Source organism: Castanea sativa, chromosome 4 (assembly GCF_040712315.1).
Source record: "Castanea sativa cultivar Marrone di Chiusa Pesio chromosome 4, ASM4071231v1".
Lineage (NCBI taxonomy): Eukaryota > Viridiplantae > Streptophyta > Magnoliopsida > Fagales > Fagaceae > Castanea > Castanea sativa.
Window position 1 is genome coordinate 3,008,893 of NC_134016.1, and position 15,298 is coordinate 3,024,190.

At 31.3% G+C, this 15,298-nt stretch overlaps 1 long non-coding RNA gene across 2 annotated transcripts; it reads left to right on the forward strand.

Annotated features, from left to right (window-relative positions):
• Positions 1-2,937: 2,937 nt before the first annotated feature.
• Positions 2,938-6,441, forward strand: LOC142631910 (uncharacterized). 2 transcript variants are annotated; one of them, XR_012843678.1, is made up of 4 exons: positions 2,938-3,291; positions 3,394-3,539; positions 4,574-4,696; positions 5,567-6,441. It is a non-coding gene; the product is annotated as an uncharacterized LOC142631910 (long non-coding RNA). The 2 variants fall into 2 exon arrangements; XR_012843679.1 differs by having other exon boundaries at positions 3,397-3,539.
• Positions 6,442-15,298: the final 8,857 nt, after the last annotated feature.

The following is a 15,298-nucleotide window of genomic DNA, read 5'->3' on the forward strand; positions in this document are numbered from 1 at the left end:
GTGCCTTCTGTGGCACATATGGTTAGGGTAATTCCCAACACAACTCAACCACCATAGCAACGTTTGGAAAAATCTGGAGTTATCTAAGAGAGCTTTTGTTTCATTTGGCCTTGTGATTTACCCCATTTTCACTTTTGAATTTTTGGAGGTCCATATGTTATCTAAACAATAAAATATTATAAATATTTTCGGACTATTCTCATCAAACGCAAAAAAAAAAAAAAAAAAAAAAGGATTGAACCTTGTTATTAGTGGCAAATTTTTGGACAAAAGTAAGTAGAGGAGTTATGCTGCTGGTCCAAAAGGCATGTAGAGAAGTAATCCAGTCTGCCCCAAAGCTGCTAGTATGTGAGCAGAAGAGACATAGCTCCCACCAAAACTTCAATTTCAGAACAGTAAGGCTATTTGCAGCCATTAACTAGTTAAAACTGAGACTTAACCAAAGCTTGTGACTAAGACAAGTATCAAGTTCAAATCCAAGTCTCCCTTCACTATGTGAACCAAGCTCACTAAAAGAAGGGTGACAAGCCAAGGGAAAAGAATGAGGAGCAGTGAATTGAAGTTGAAGGGAAAAAAGGATGATTGTACATCAATTTGGATCCATGCAAAGTTTGATAAGAGAGCTTGGAACACTTGTGAGACCAATGGATCCTTTCTGATGTCATATGTAAAAGAAGGGACTCTTAAAGAACAAGAAAATAACTGCCATGTAACAAAATAACACAGCTTTGCTTTTACCTCCATAAAATCAGCACACAAAAAAGGTTGTTACAAACCTTACTTTTAGAATATTTAAATATTGGTTTTCCTTTTAAGGAAGCCATTTTTAAGGAAGCTAAACAGCCAAGGATTGAATGCTTATGGGACACCATTTGTGAGTATAAATTTTATTTTATCACACTATTCGTTAAATTAGATTTTCGGGAAGTTTTATTGATAGGGAGTAGGGTAGTCTTGAAAAGTCTCGACCCCACTTCCTTTTAAAAATTATTTTTTAAAAAGGTAAACCTTAATTATAGTAGTTTATGTGTAATTTATTAGCTTTCTTAATTGAATTCAAATGGGTTGTTTTGAATTTAATTTTTTTTTATTTGAGTTATAAATTTAATTATTATTGGAAAAAAACAATATTCTTATCCTATTGGTCAATGCAACAAAGTTTTTGAATTGAATTGAAATACCTAATGTAATAGCCATCTATTTGTGTTTTAAGAAAATAATAATAATAATGATTAAAGCCATATTTGCAAATGGTTTCTTACTAAGAGCATCCATATTGGTGGAGTCATAAATTTAGCAATATGACTCCATAAAAAACTACTTTATCTATTTTACCTTCTCACTTTACAAAACACCCAAAATCAATGGTTTTATTCTCGTTTTCAACAAAATAAAATAATATAAACAATACAATAAAATAATATATTCACTACAAAGCAGTGTGAACACTGAATAAAGTAATATATTTAATATAAAATAGTGTGAACACACAATTTAATAATAGTTTTTTTTTTTTACTTATTAACTACAGTGCACAACTCACAGCTGTGGAGCCAAATTATTTGGTTTTGGCTCCACCATTGTAGCCATAAATTTATATTTGGTGGTATTAAAAATAGCAATATAACTTTTTAGCACCACCAATACTAATGTTCAGAAAGTAAAATAGCTATATAATTGGAAAGATTTTCTTCCTCTTAATTAAAAAATTCAAAATTGATGACTCTTAAAAAAGTCTTTAGAAAAAGTTTTATTATTTGATATGAACAATGATTATTCAACCAACTAAATAAATTTCTTTAAAAAAAACAACTAAATAAATAAATTGTATGATCTCTATCAACTTAAAATTATCAATTATCAATATGGTATCATAATAGAATATTCTTTGAAAATTAGCATTTTTTTCCTTAAATAAACTTGGGTTATGTTTGTTTAATAGAAAGTGACTTTTCAAATAGGAAAAGGATTTTTTTTTTTTTTTTTTTTGGGCAATGAAAGACTTCTTTTGGTTTTTTTTTTTTTGAAAATAAATTGTTTTTATTGATTAATTGATGGCATAGTAGCCTATCAACAAAAAATTTCCACTTCCTTATTTTCAACATGAATTGACCATGTCAGTCAATATTGAAGAAATAATCAGTGCTCAGAGAAGGTACCATTTTCGTCAATGCCAGTCTACTTCCTGATTTTAAACATTAATTTCCACTTCTCAACTAGGTTAACGCGTTGATTGAGATAAAAGTGGTCAAAATTGGTAATAATTGAGGTAAAAAGTAGTCAAGCATAATTTCTCACGTGTGAACATCTCACTAAGAGACAAGGCGAGTGTGTATATATATATATATATATATATATATATATATATATATATGAGAAGAACCCTCTATTTTTTACCTAAATATTAAATATACTTTAATTAACTAATTACTTTTTGAGAGGATAATTAACTAATTAGTAACATGAGAATTGATAAAAACATGACATATTAGACATTAAAAATTTATATTTAAACACAAAAAAATTGATTAATATCTTAATTTGATAATAAAAAATTATCATAAAAAATGAACCATAGGTTACACCTCTCTTAAAAAAAACAATACATGTTAATATAGTAAGTCATTATGACTCTTACAATATACACACAAGTATGGAATGCCAATACAAAACTAACAAACATGCACAAAAGTCAATTAATAAATGATATAACAAGATAATTCAGTAAAGAATGATTTAGATGAATTAATTTCAACAAATTACAATTATAGTTTTTTAGTGAAGTTGTGGTGTGCCTTTGTATTAGAACCACTTTCTCTCCTTTATGTGTGTTTGTTTCTCCAAAAAAAATAAAAAAAAATCAACATGTTACCGTAAAAAAAAAAAAAAAAGAAGAATTTTTAATGGTACGCTAAATACAATGGTAAATTATATATTTGGCCCCTAATTTTTATGCTATGTATCAATTTAGGCCATGATCTTTTAAATTGACATCAATTTCGCCCATGATTTTTTGATATTAGAATTCGTCAGCGCAGATTGGTCCAAAGACAGATCCCAACCATAAGTTTTCTCATATTGAATCAACCAAAAACAAATGGAGTGTTCTGTTATCTTCAGCTGCAAATGATCGATATATTTAAGAGCATCACAAAGAGCTCTAGATTTGTTTGCGCAAAAGTAATTCCCAAATATTGAATGTGCCCTGTAGGGTTATTTGATAATTATCAAGTTGGGGAGAGTCTGAAAATGTTTTTACCTGCAAACAAGTTCAGGTATTTAAATAATGTGGTAAGTCCATCCAAACCTGATCTCCCCCTTTTCTTTTATCAAATTTCTATATTCTTATTCTCAATTTCCCCTAATTTTCATTTACTCCTCATTCTGTCACAGAAGAATTTAGAAAGTTCTCTGCATGCATTGCAAATGATTGATATTCCAAAGGGACTCACCAAATTAGAGGAACTGCAGATTTTTTGGTATCTCCTTTTTTGTCCAAGTATAGATTGCCCATTTTCCAATAATACAGAAACAAAGTGGTAAGTGTATCTCCTACTCCTCCTCTTCTCTTATAGATTACTCTTTTTCTCTATTTTTGAAACCCAAATTCCAAAGGGTCCGCTATTTCTTTCCCAGTATATACCCACTTCCATAGTATAATTCACAAAATTTTCAGAAGATGGGTGATCATGAAAGTGAGTAAATAATAGAAATTCAAGAATCAATAGTATTAACATGGTTACCAAAATATAAGATACTTCCAGCTAGAACTAATCAATGCAACAACCATAGGAATTTAAAAGGTGCTCTTTATTGGTCGTGTCATGGCATGCTTAGTATTTTAAAAATTTTAGTCCACTGGTAGCTTCTGATATGACATATGATTCTTCTACATTGTCAAGGATACTTGGACACAAACTATATTTGGGGTCTATTCTTCTTATAGTGACCTAAGCTAGTCTTCAATCAGCCAAAACTTTGAAACAAACACATTTTTAGTTGGTGGCTTCATATTTTGAGGATCTTAAAGATTTGGCCGAGTGGTGGGTTAACTTTTATCTCTCCTAAAGAGCTAAATTTTGGGTACAAGAATGCTATTTCCTGGCAGCAAAAGATGAGTTCCTGGTCCTTCCAAACAACATCCTCTTTGGTGTTACATAAGTGTAAGGTTTGTCAGAGTGCTTGAGAATTTTTTAAAAGTTAATTCCATGATCTCACTTTAATAGCAACAGCTGGATAAATCTTGTTGCTTGCTGCCAGAGTGGTTAACAATTGCACATGGCCCAAATGGGTGTTAATTTGAATGCTGTGTGATTAGAGTTCATTATAATTTGTGAGTTCCCTCAAATCTCACCTTCTTCTCTTGTGATGTCGCCCTTTTAGCCAAACCTATCCTTCATGATTTGTTTATTGCAGGTACTATTTACTATATATGTTAATATCGTGGAATGCAATATTTGCCAGAATTTGTCGGCAGCCTTTTTTCTCTTGAACATTTTTTACTTATTGGATGCAAGAACCTTGCTCATGTACCTAAAATGGATTCCATTTCTGTCACCTGAACAAATTGCAGTGCCAATCCATTCATAATTGCCCCAAGGAAAGATGTGCTGAGGGCATCGACACTGAATACTCCAAAGACTGAGTGGATTACAGAAGAAAAGTTCACATATATGTAGTTAAAACGATATGGGTGGTAAGTTTTCTCAAAATTAATCTTCTTTACTCAACTCTCCTTTAAATCAACCAATTATGTTTGTAATTACAGTAATCTCTTCCTTTCTCTGTTCAATTTCTCCTAATCTTTTTTGTTGTACTTCTTATTTTGTCAATTAAATGTATTGCCTTGATGTGTTGGCACTACTCTGGGACAAATTATCCATTATGTTCAGCTGGATGAACAATTAATTCACTTTATGGAGTTTAATGAAAGTTTGTTAAAGTTGATACATTTTCTCAAATATTCTCTTCTAATTTAAAAGTATTTATTCAATCCACCCAAAAAAAAAAACCAATTCATGCCATCGATCCCCTCTTCCCTATCACTTTTCCTTTCCTACAACATTTACTAACCTGTTACATCGCAAAAGTAAAAGAAAATTTGTCAATTCAATATAATTTTAATGACTTTTGCATGATTAGTGTTGGTGGTAGTCTAATGAAATCTAATATTGCTTAAACTCCTACAATTAAGACCATATTGTAACGACGCAATTCAATAACTGTGAAGGTAACTAATTTTGGGAAGTTATCACCAGCCTCCTCTTTTTCCTTTGTTTTTTCTTTCTAAAATCATTGATGAGTTTACTCCCTCCAATGAATCTAGCAACATCAGGTATTATTTATTTAGCTATTCAATCATAGAGAACATAAGGTGTATCCATTAAGCATTTCCATATAGAAACTTTACAGTCGAGCTCATTAAATTAGGCGTTTGAGATTTTCAGATCGTATAGAAGTTCCTCTTACTCATAAGAGGCTTAGGATTTCTTCAGTTTAAAGAGGGAACTTATTATTCTTTTGCTTGATTGTAGAGTGATACTTATGGTGGAATTTTTCTATAGAGGCTTTTCCCCATTTTCTGAATGCTTGGGTAGGTCTGTCTTTCATGATTGGTTCAAATTTTGAAGAACTTAAGTTTTTATACATTGTGCTCAACATACAGCTGGAGCAAGAGAAATATGGCAAGCTTCAATGACCCATATTGCCCCAGAAGGTGACTACTTTGTTTAATCTGCATACCAATTCTGCAGAAGGGAAAACTGTATGTTTTCACCAGAACGTATTTCTGGAGGTTCAAATGGTGATATATCCATTGATAAATCTTATGCAGTGCTGGTAGTGTTACAGTATCACCTTCTGGCCAGGACCATTCTGCTGGTCTTGGTAAGAATTTGTACTTGCATGACTGTTAACGATATGGAACTAGCCAAAACTAAAGAGTAAAGATATCTTTTTATGAAAGATTGATTGACCAAAGTTGCCTGTCAAATCTGAAATAAATAAAAAATCTTGTTCAGTCTTTGATGTCCCAAATCTTGGACTGACTGTTAGAGCAAAGCTAGAGTTTAGAGGAATTGGACGTTGAGTGTGACCAAACTCTGTCAAGTTGACTCCAGATATACCCAACCTAAAGGTAGAAGTTCTTGATTAGCTGTAATGGTGAATTAGCTGTGTAAAAAATTGAGTTATGGAATTAACTTCTCCTAGTCATATACAGATTATTAGGCTTTGTATATCATTTTGTGATGTTTAGAGATGTACAATGGCTGGGTAGTAGCCACGATTCATCAAACACGTTTGAAGAAATCTAACGTTTTGATAGCCTCTATAGTTTATGAATATGTTTTCTGGAATATTTTCAATTGTTGTGATGAACTTTCATATGTATACTAAAATGTGGTATTTTTTCCCCAACTTTTTTGGATTTGAGCCTTTTTGCGTTTCGATCAATTATATTAGTTTTTCCCCCTTCTTGGACAGGTATCTGGAAGGGTGCTTATGAATGCCAGGCTACAATAATTCCAAAAAAGGGGAGAGTGTAACGTGTTGATTAAGATAAAAATTTGTAATAATTGAGGTGAAAATTATTCAAGCATAATTTCCCATGTTCACATATGTTTACATTTTCAATAATTGCATGTGAATATGAGAAATTCAAACTTAGCAATGAGTTGGGTCGAATTAGGTTCCAGTTTTGCAACCCATTATTTTCTAAATGGCAGAAATCCCATTAAAACGCCTTTTTTTTTTTTATTCATAAATATAAATTTTCAAAATTTGAATCGTATTGTGCGTGGCTTGATTTTTAATATTCGTATATCACATATAATATCATTTTTTTTCTTTTTATCGATTTACAATACTTACAATCAAATTCGCCACACTAAAAAGTTTTGTTTTAGTTTTGGTCTCATTAGCCTTAGAGATAAAATCTAATAATAGTAGAAGGGTACAGATGAGACAATCAAACGAAATAATTAAAAAGAAACTCCATAAAAAAATTAACGAGAAAGAAGAAAAAATAATGATCCCCATTCCCCACCCAAAAAAAAAATGATATATTTTTTAGTTGTTGGACAAGATTAAGCTTAATCTCTTAAATTTACACTGGCCCAAAATAAAGTAACATTCTTGTAGGAATTAGACATTTAGATTATACATACTAATACAGAATTTGCGTATGGAAATGTATCAATTCAGTCACCACCACCAAATAATCCTTCAAAAATTTACCAAATACTCAACCCCAAATTGTTCATTAAATATAGCCTTGATAGCCTTAGTTGAAGCCCAATGAGCCACCAATGTCACTCATCAAAATGAAAACTTTTTTAGGGGTCTCAGGGGCCACACCATTTCAAGCTAGCCCATTATTTACCAATACATCACTCCCATGTTCTCTAATATGTTATTGTCCCCTGAACGAACCTGAACCGAGGCATAACAACTGGGATTCTCTTAAAATGGAATTTTATAGATTTGTTAAAGTCATTGGCTTTTCAATCTAATACTTTCTGTGTGGTTGTTTGGTGGTAGACCGGTGGTGGCGGGTTTAAGTTATTTATTTATTTTTGGAAACTAAAACAAGAAAAGGCAAAAAATTAATATCTAATTAAATAGGTAGACGTGTGTTAAATTATTATTTGTGGTGTATAAGGTGGAGTAGGGTGAGTAAGATAGAAGATTTGAACTCCCTGTATAATTAATGAAGGCAACTTGAGCTGCCATTAGAGATATGTAGCAAGCATTAATTAATCAATTAATCAATAGAAGGATATGACTAGTCACCATCTTAAAGTTTTCTTGTATTGGCAATTAAATGGAGATTAATAGCACCCAAATTTTGAAAACAAAAATAATACTACTTTGGTTTTATGTAAACTATATAATTCTTATGGCCAGATGGATATCGGTTAGAGCAATTACTGAGCTCTAAGCTTGGGTTAACCATGTCTAACTTGCACATGGAATCTTCCTGATTTCTTATCTTTTTTTCTTTGTTTCGCCTGGTACATAAGCAATAGGCATCATGGTGAAGGAAGAGGCTTTTTAAAGCAAATGAGATCAAATAGGATAAATGCTATTGCACAAATTTGAATGCAAAACTGTGTGGATTAGTTTGTGCGCAATAAACACCTTTCTTACAAATTTATATAATATCTAAAATCTAAAGAATAGTATTTATTTTTATTACGCTCCTTTTGAACCATATTAACATAGCATTTTAGCCTACTTTAGTATATTCAGTCCAATTTGTTACTATTTCAATCTCATTTGGTCAATTTGGTCTACTTCAATCTATTCGGTTCACTTCAATTCATTCAGTTCATTTTGGACTAGTTGGATGTTAAATTGATTTTTTTTTTGTAAGTTGCCTTTTCAATTTTGGGCTAAAAAACTATTCTCTTTTTTTTTCTTAATTTTTGAATTAAAAAGTATAAAATTTTATTTTATTTGGGCCAAACTCTTCGGTTTTTGGGTAAAAAATTCAAACAAAATAAGGATTAGAAATTAGAGATTTGATCCTAAAAAAACAATAAAAATTATAAATATTCAAAAGATTATCTTAAAATTCTAGCTTCAATAATATAGCATTTTATTTATATTTGAAAAGAAAAAAAAAACTTCTAAATTCTAAAGTTATATAATAATATAAACTAAAAGAAACATGTTACATGTATTTCATAAAATAGTGGTGTACATTTAAAAAATATATATTATTGTATATATTCAAATTAGCCAACTGATTATAGTATATTTATAAAAAAATCATTTTAATAACATCTTCTCAATTTATATAAAAATTATAATTTTGTAATTTAAATTGTTTTTATATTAAATTATGTTTTTCATATGTATAATACATAAAACTTATAAAAATATAAAATATTTTTAAATAAACATATTTACACTTATAAAATAATTATATTAAGTTTGTTCATGTATCGCGCGGGCATTTATATTTAATGGATCCGGTTAATCATTTATTTTTGGTAAATTTTTATGAAAAATTAAAAAAATTGTAAAAATAATAAATTACTTTTCTATTTTTTCTTAAAAATTTTTTTAAAATAAATTATTAATATATACCTACACGTTAATAAATCCCATATTTAATAAACGTTGAGGCACGAAGGCATAGGAGAGAAGGTAGACAAGTGCATGTGAAATACCTCAAAAGAAGATAGAGTGCAGAGTTTTGATTGAACACCGGTATAAGTGGGCAAAAGTTACAATAATGCAATTCACGCTTGATTATTCAAGCGTGAGAACTGTAGGCTAAGTCGGTTTTTTTTTTTTTTTTTGGTCTTGTCTACATGATTGAGTCTGTCTTCTAGCTTTAGATCAATCCATGAGTTTCTAACTTTTAATGTCCGATTGGATCCATTTATTTTATTAAAATTAAAAAAAATATGGTTGAAAGTGCTATACATAAAAGTAAAAATTAGTTTAAATAATACAATAATACTATAAATAATACCAAAAAATGCAATAATATTTAGAAGTTTTTGCTTCTTTCGTATTAGAAGCACGGCAACAAGCCTGCACATTTGTTAGCGCAGCACGCTAAGTATGTTTCTGACTTCGAGGCTTGGATTGAGGAAACCCAGCTTCATTGAAGCTACTATTGCCATATCTCTGTTTGTACCTGATTCTTTCTTCCCTTCTATTAATAATATGAAGCTGAGTTCTTATCAACTGAAAACATAGGTTTGATCTTAAAAAGAAAGACTGAGTTCTTATAAAAAAAATAGTAAAAATAAATTGACAAAATTAGATCCCGTTTAGTATACGAGCTCAAATATATATTTTTAATTTTTAAATAATATTTATTTTTATACAATTTTTTCATTCACATATATTTAAAAAAATTAAAAACTCTTATTTAAAGACACGTATCAAACCACCCTGAGCCACACCAATCACACACTTTTAAACACATAAATTAATCGATTTAAAAATGGACTAAAGATCAAAATATTATTCCAAGTAGTGGCATCCAGGAGGAGTCCGACAGAGGAGCAATTTCTTGGAAGACGAGATGACAAGAGATACCGTAGAATGTGCCCCACGCACAGTGTGAGTGTGAGTTTACCTTCAACAGACAACGGATTTGGTGGGATTGAATTCAGTGCAATACGGATATTACATTTAATGCAATTGATATGAATAGTTAAGATTTAAAATTGCAAAAAAAAACTTTAAATTTTAACCATTAAATATAAAAAATAAATAAAGGTAAAAAAAAAAAGAAAAAATATATATAAAAAAAAGTTATGAGGGATTTGGGAGAATTCCACAATGCAATTAGTAATTGCATCAAATCCCAATCCGAATGGGTGGTAGGGTAGACAATTGCCATGACCTACCTAAAAAAGGTAGGAAACGCGTTCATTGAGAAAAAGTGGTCAAAGATTGTAATAATTGAGGAGAAATTAAGACTTATTAATTGGGTTGAATTAGAGCATTTACCTTGGGAATCTTTAAATGGAAAAAAAATATATTTTATTTTATTATTTTAGAGCATTCATATTAGTGAATGTAAAATCTTGTATAATAGAAAAAAAAATACAATTTTACATATTTTGCTTCAAAAATGTTCCACATCAGTGCTTTTAAAAGTGTGTAAAGATGTGTATATTTATACACTAGCTACAGTAACTATGTATATTTACACAGTTACTGTAGCTTGTCCATTTATTATTTATATATATAATAATAGGTGAAGTTGAGAGAAATTCAAATTAGAATCCTAAATTAGAGTTCCAATTTTGCGCTATGTATCCTAAATTATTTGTTCTCAAAGAGTTTTATTTCTTAATTTTAGAATCAAATGTGAGACTACATCATGAATATTTATCCAAGTGAGTTATTAAATACAAAAATTAAAGAGTTTAGAATAAATAAATCGTAAAAAAAAAAAGTGTTTTACAATAATAATAATAATAATAAAAAAATAAAAAAAAAACAAGTGTCCCATGTTTTTTTTAATTATTTTTTTATATTGAATTTAGTGTCGCATGTGGAGACCACAAACTAGGTTCGAAAATTAAACACTGAGTCCCCACACGGCTGAATTATTAAGATACGAAAGAGAAAGAAAATTGGACCATTTCAGATTTAGTGTCACATGTTGAGTCCACAAAATTGGTCCAAAATTTGAACGTTGAGTCCACATGCACACAGCTGAATTATAGGACGAATGAGAAAGAAAATTAGTCCATTTCAGATTTAGAGAACGCAGAGTCCACACACAGCAGAATTTTGTGTCACACGTTGTGCTTCTTTTTTCCTTTTAAAAAAAAATGGTCCATTTCAGATTATTGAATGCCAAAATTATGTCATCTTATCTTTTCATTAGGCCATATAGAATAAAAGTTAACTGGTGTGGATGGAACTTGAAGGACATAAACTGGATAGCTTTCAAAAATTTAGGAATAAAGAACGAACTTTTTAAAATTTAGAAAAACTTAAGTTTGGCAAATTTTTAAGATGAAAACATTATTTTTGCCGATAAAGATAGTTCTATCTATCTCTTTAAAATAATCCCTATTTTCTAATATAGATTGGATCCAATCTCATGTCTTTATAAATAGTGGTGGGTTAAATCGTGAATCAGGGGTGGCCCAACAAATTTGGAGACCTAAGGCGATATATTTAAATATCACTTAAATAATATTTGACTAGTTTTATTAATTTCACGTTCACACCTTTTTTTCTCTCTCCTCTCCGTGCACAACGAACTCAGTAACTTCTTCTCTCCTCATCTTCTTTTTCCTTAGATACACAAAAACACACCCACACACAAACACATCCCCACAGACAAATCAAAGCAGAGATACACAAACACACCCACACACAAACAAACTCACACGGACAAACTAACAAAGAGACAGATCGGTGCTTGACTGGAACGATCGGTGCTTGTAGGTCTTGCTTGATCGGTACTTGTGGGTCTTGCTTGATAGGAGCTTGACCAAGATTGATCGGAGCTCGTGGGTCTTGCTCGATCAAAGCTCGTGGGTCTTGCCTGGTTGGAGCTAGGGAGATCTGACCAAGGGGGTGTGTTCAGAAATGGGTATAGAGATGGGTAGAGAGATGGGTATAGAGAGAAAGCAACAAATTAGAAAAATGGGTAGAGAGAGAACGCGCGTATGTAAAAGGGGTTAGTTGAGAGAAATAATTAAAAAAATTGAGAAATTTGATTATTTAAATAAAATAGATTGTAGAATAGATAAACTGATGTGGAGTATTTTGAGAAGTGGGTATGTAAAATAGAAAAAGTAGGTTTTTAGTGTAAAATAGACGGGAAATTATAGCCGAACTGATGCGAATGTTCTTAAAACCTATTTTATCATTTATACCATACCATTTTACAACACACCAAACATCCCAATTTTTAATTTACCATACTACACATTAAAATAATATAAAGTAAAATAAAAATAATAGAAAAATATTTTCACTTCAACCACAACTCAGCAAACCCATAACTCAACAAGCATGCTCATTCAACCACAACTTAGCAAATCCACTGATCAACCCACAACTCACAGCAACGATCCCCATCGAAACCCCATCGAAACCACCACGCACGAACCCCATCGGAACCATCAGAACCACCACGCACGACCTCACCACGACCCATGCCAATCTCCACTGTTGCATGAACCCCATTGGAACCCATAACCACCGATCCCAAAACCCATTAAACCTAAAACCCATCAAACCCGAAACCTAGCTAAACCCACGAACAACCCATCAACAAACCTCCACGCCATGCCGATCGTCGTGAGAGACCCATCAACAAACCCATCAACCACCGTGAGAGAGAGACCTATCAACCATGCCGATTGCCAATCTAGAAAAACCTCCACGCCACGCCACACCATCACCAGACCACGACGCCACTAGACCCACATCGGACCCACGACCCACACTAGAAAAAACCACCACTGTGAGAGAGATATGTGAGAGGGGCTTAAAATGTCAAGAGAGAAGAGATACAGAGATTGATGGAGAGAGAGAGAGGCAGATATAAAGGTATTGAATAAAATATATTAAATCGGTTTGCAATTGTGCTATAATACCATTGCAAATTTTGTGCTACAGTACCGTTGCAAATTTGCAACGGTACTGTAGCACAATTGTAAATTTTCTTGGGTTTACAAGTCCAGGTAATAGGGATTTTTTGAGGCTTTGATGCTAAATATGCCAACATATGGCATTTGCAAGTCTAGGTGTGAATGCTCTTAGGTTCCAGTTTTATAGGCTCGCTTAAGAGATTGAGGGGTCTAAGCCAACTTCTTCTAATAAAGTTAAAATATTTATTTAATTTTTAATTTAAAAAAAATTAAAATCTATATTTTCAAATGCAAAATTACAAATTAAAACAAATCTATCGCATTACTCAACAATTATATAACTAAAATAAAAACTAGTTATTTAGTGAATCAACCAAATACCAAAAAATTATGATTGAATTTTTTTTTATAAAATTAGATATTTGAATCTCTAAATAAAGTTGAAGTAGAAATTTATTTACTAGTGATTAATGAGTTCTTTCAGTATTTGTGTATAGGAAATTAAAATTCTCACTTTAAAATTGAGAAAAACAAATTGCCACATCCAATGAAAATATTTTTCCTTAACTGGTTTTTCATTGATTAAAAAAAAACATTTTATTTATTAGTGAATATTTATGACTTAATTAATACTTCAATTAGTAAAAAGATATCGCTATTGGTAAAAATTTGGATAACCCATAAACATGCATTTTATTTTATTTTTACATAAATATATATTTTCAAAATTCGAATAGTATTTTGACTTAAATTTTTAATATTTGTATATATCACATATAATATCTTGTATTATATAAGTATATTTCTTACAAATTTGAGATAAATTCAATTAATGATTTCTTTTGCAATCACTTATGCAATAAAATTAAATATATCACAATGTATTTACAATATTTACAATCAAATTGTTCACACTAAAAAGTTTGGTTTTAGTGTTGGTCTCATGAACCCTATAGATAAAATCTGATAATAATAGAAGGATATAGATGAGACAATCAAACGAAACAATTAAAGAGAAAATCAATAAAAAAAAAATTAAAGAGAAAGAAGACAAACATAATGATATTTTAGTTGTTGGACAAGATTAGGCCTAATTCTTAAATTTACGCTTGCCCAAAATAAAGTAATTACATGCTTATGGATTCGACTATACATACTAATACAGTCAATACAATTCTTACTATATACATGCATCCAACGATACATATATACGATCATTCCAAGTACACCATTACAAAGCTAACAACCATGCACAAAACCATATCTCAATTAATAGATAATATATGGGCCTCACCCCCTGTCAAGCCTAATCGCCCTAAGACCCATAAAGACTAACTCTTATAAGGGGCCCGTGTTGATCACACATGATAATGCACGTGCCATCCAAGAGGTTTGAGCTCGGAGAGCTCAAAGCAGCCTGTGACGTGCCCCTGCCGAGCACAGAACTTACATGCGGGGTTGGTCCCAACGCCACTATCATTTTCTCCTTCCCGCCGCCAAACATCCACTTAGATGAAACAGTATTGGACCTCCCTTCCATTGCCTAGGGAACGCCCATGCCGAGCATCAAAACCCAGCGGTGGAGCCAGTTCAAATGCCACTCTCATTTCCTCCCACTCCCAACTAAACCCCCACTTATGGGTAATAGTATTGGACCCTTCCTTCCACCCACCAGGGAATAATCATGACAATTCCACTAAGTTTGACTATAAATAGGAAGGGAAGATTCAGTTGAGGGGGTTGGCAATTCTAGAGGGAAAAGACTAGAGAAAGTAATATTAATCCTCCCCAAGGAAGAAATGGGAGAGTTAGTGAGAAAAGAAACTCAGGAAACGGAGCAGCCGAGCATAACGCCACCCGTGGTAGGAAATCCAAAAACCCACTATACAAATAGATTGTAAGCCCAAACTCCTCCGAGGTCCAACAACCCTATTTTGGAACGCACAGATAACATCACAAGATAATAAAGCTTAAAACTATTTAGATCAATTAATTTCAATAAATTACCATAATAAATGAGAATAATTTTTAATAGGAGTAGTTTGATAAATACAATTACGGAAGGAGATTTGAATTTAAATATCTTTATTGAAAATACTAAGATGTATCTATTGGTTAAACTACAAAGTTCTTAGTAAAAATTTTGAGAAAATGATCTAAATTACATACAAAAATTGCCAACTAACTTTTAATGAGTATAGGGAAAAATT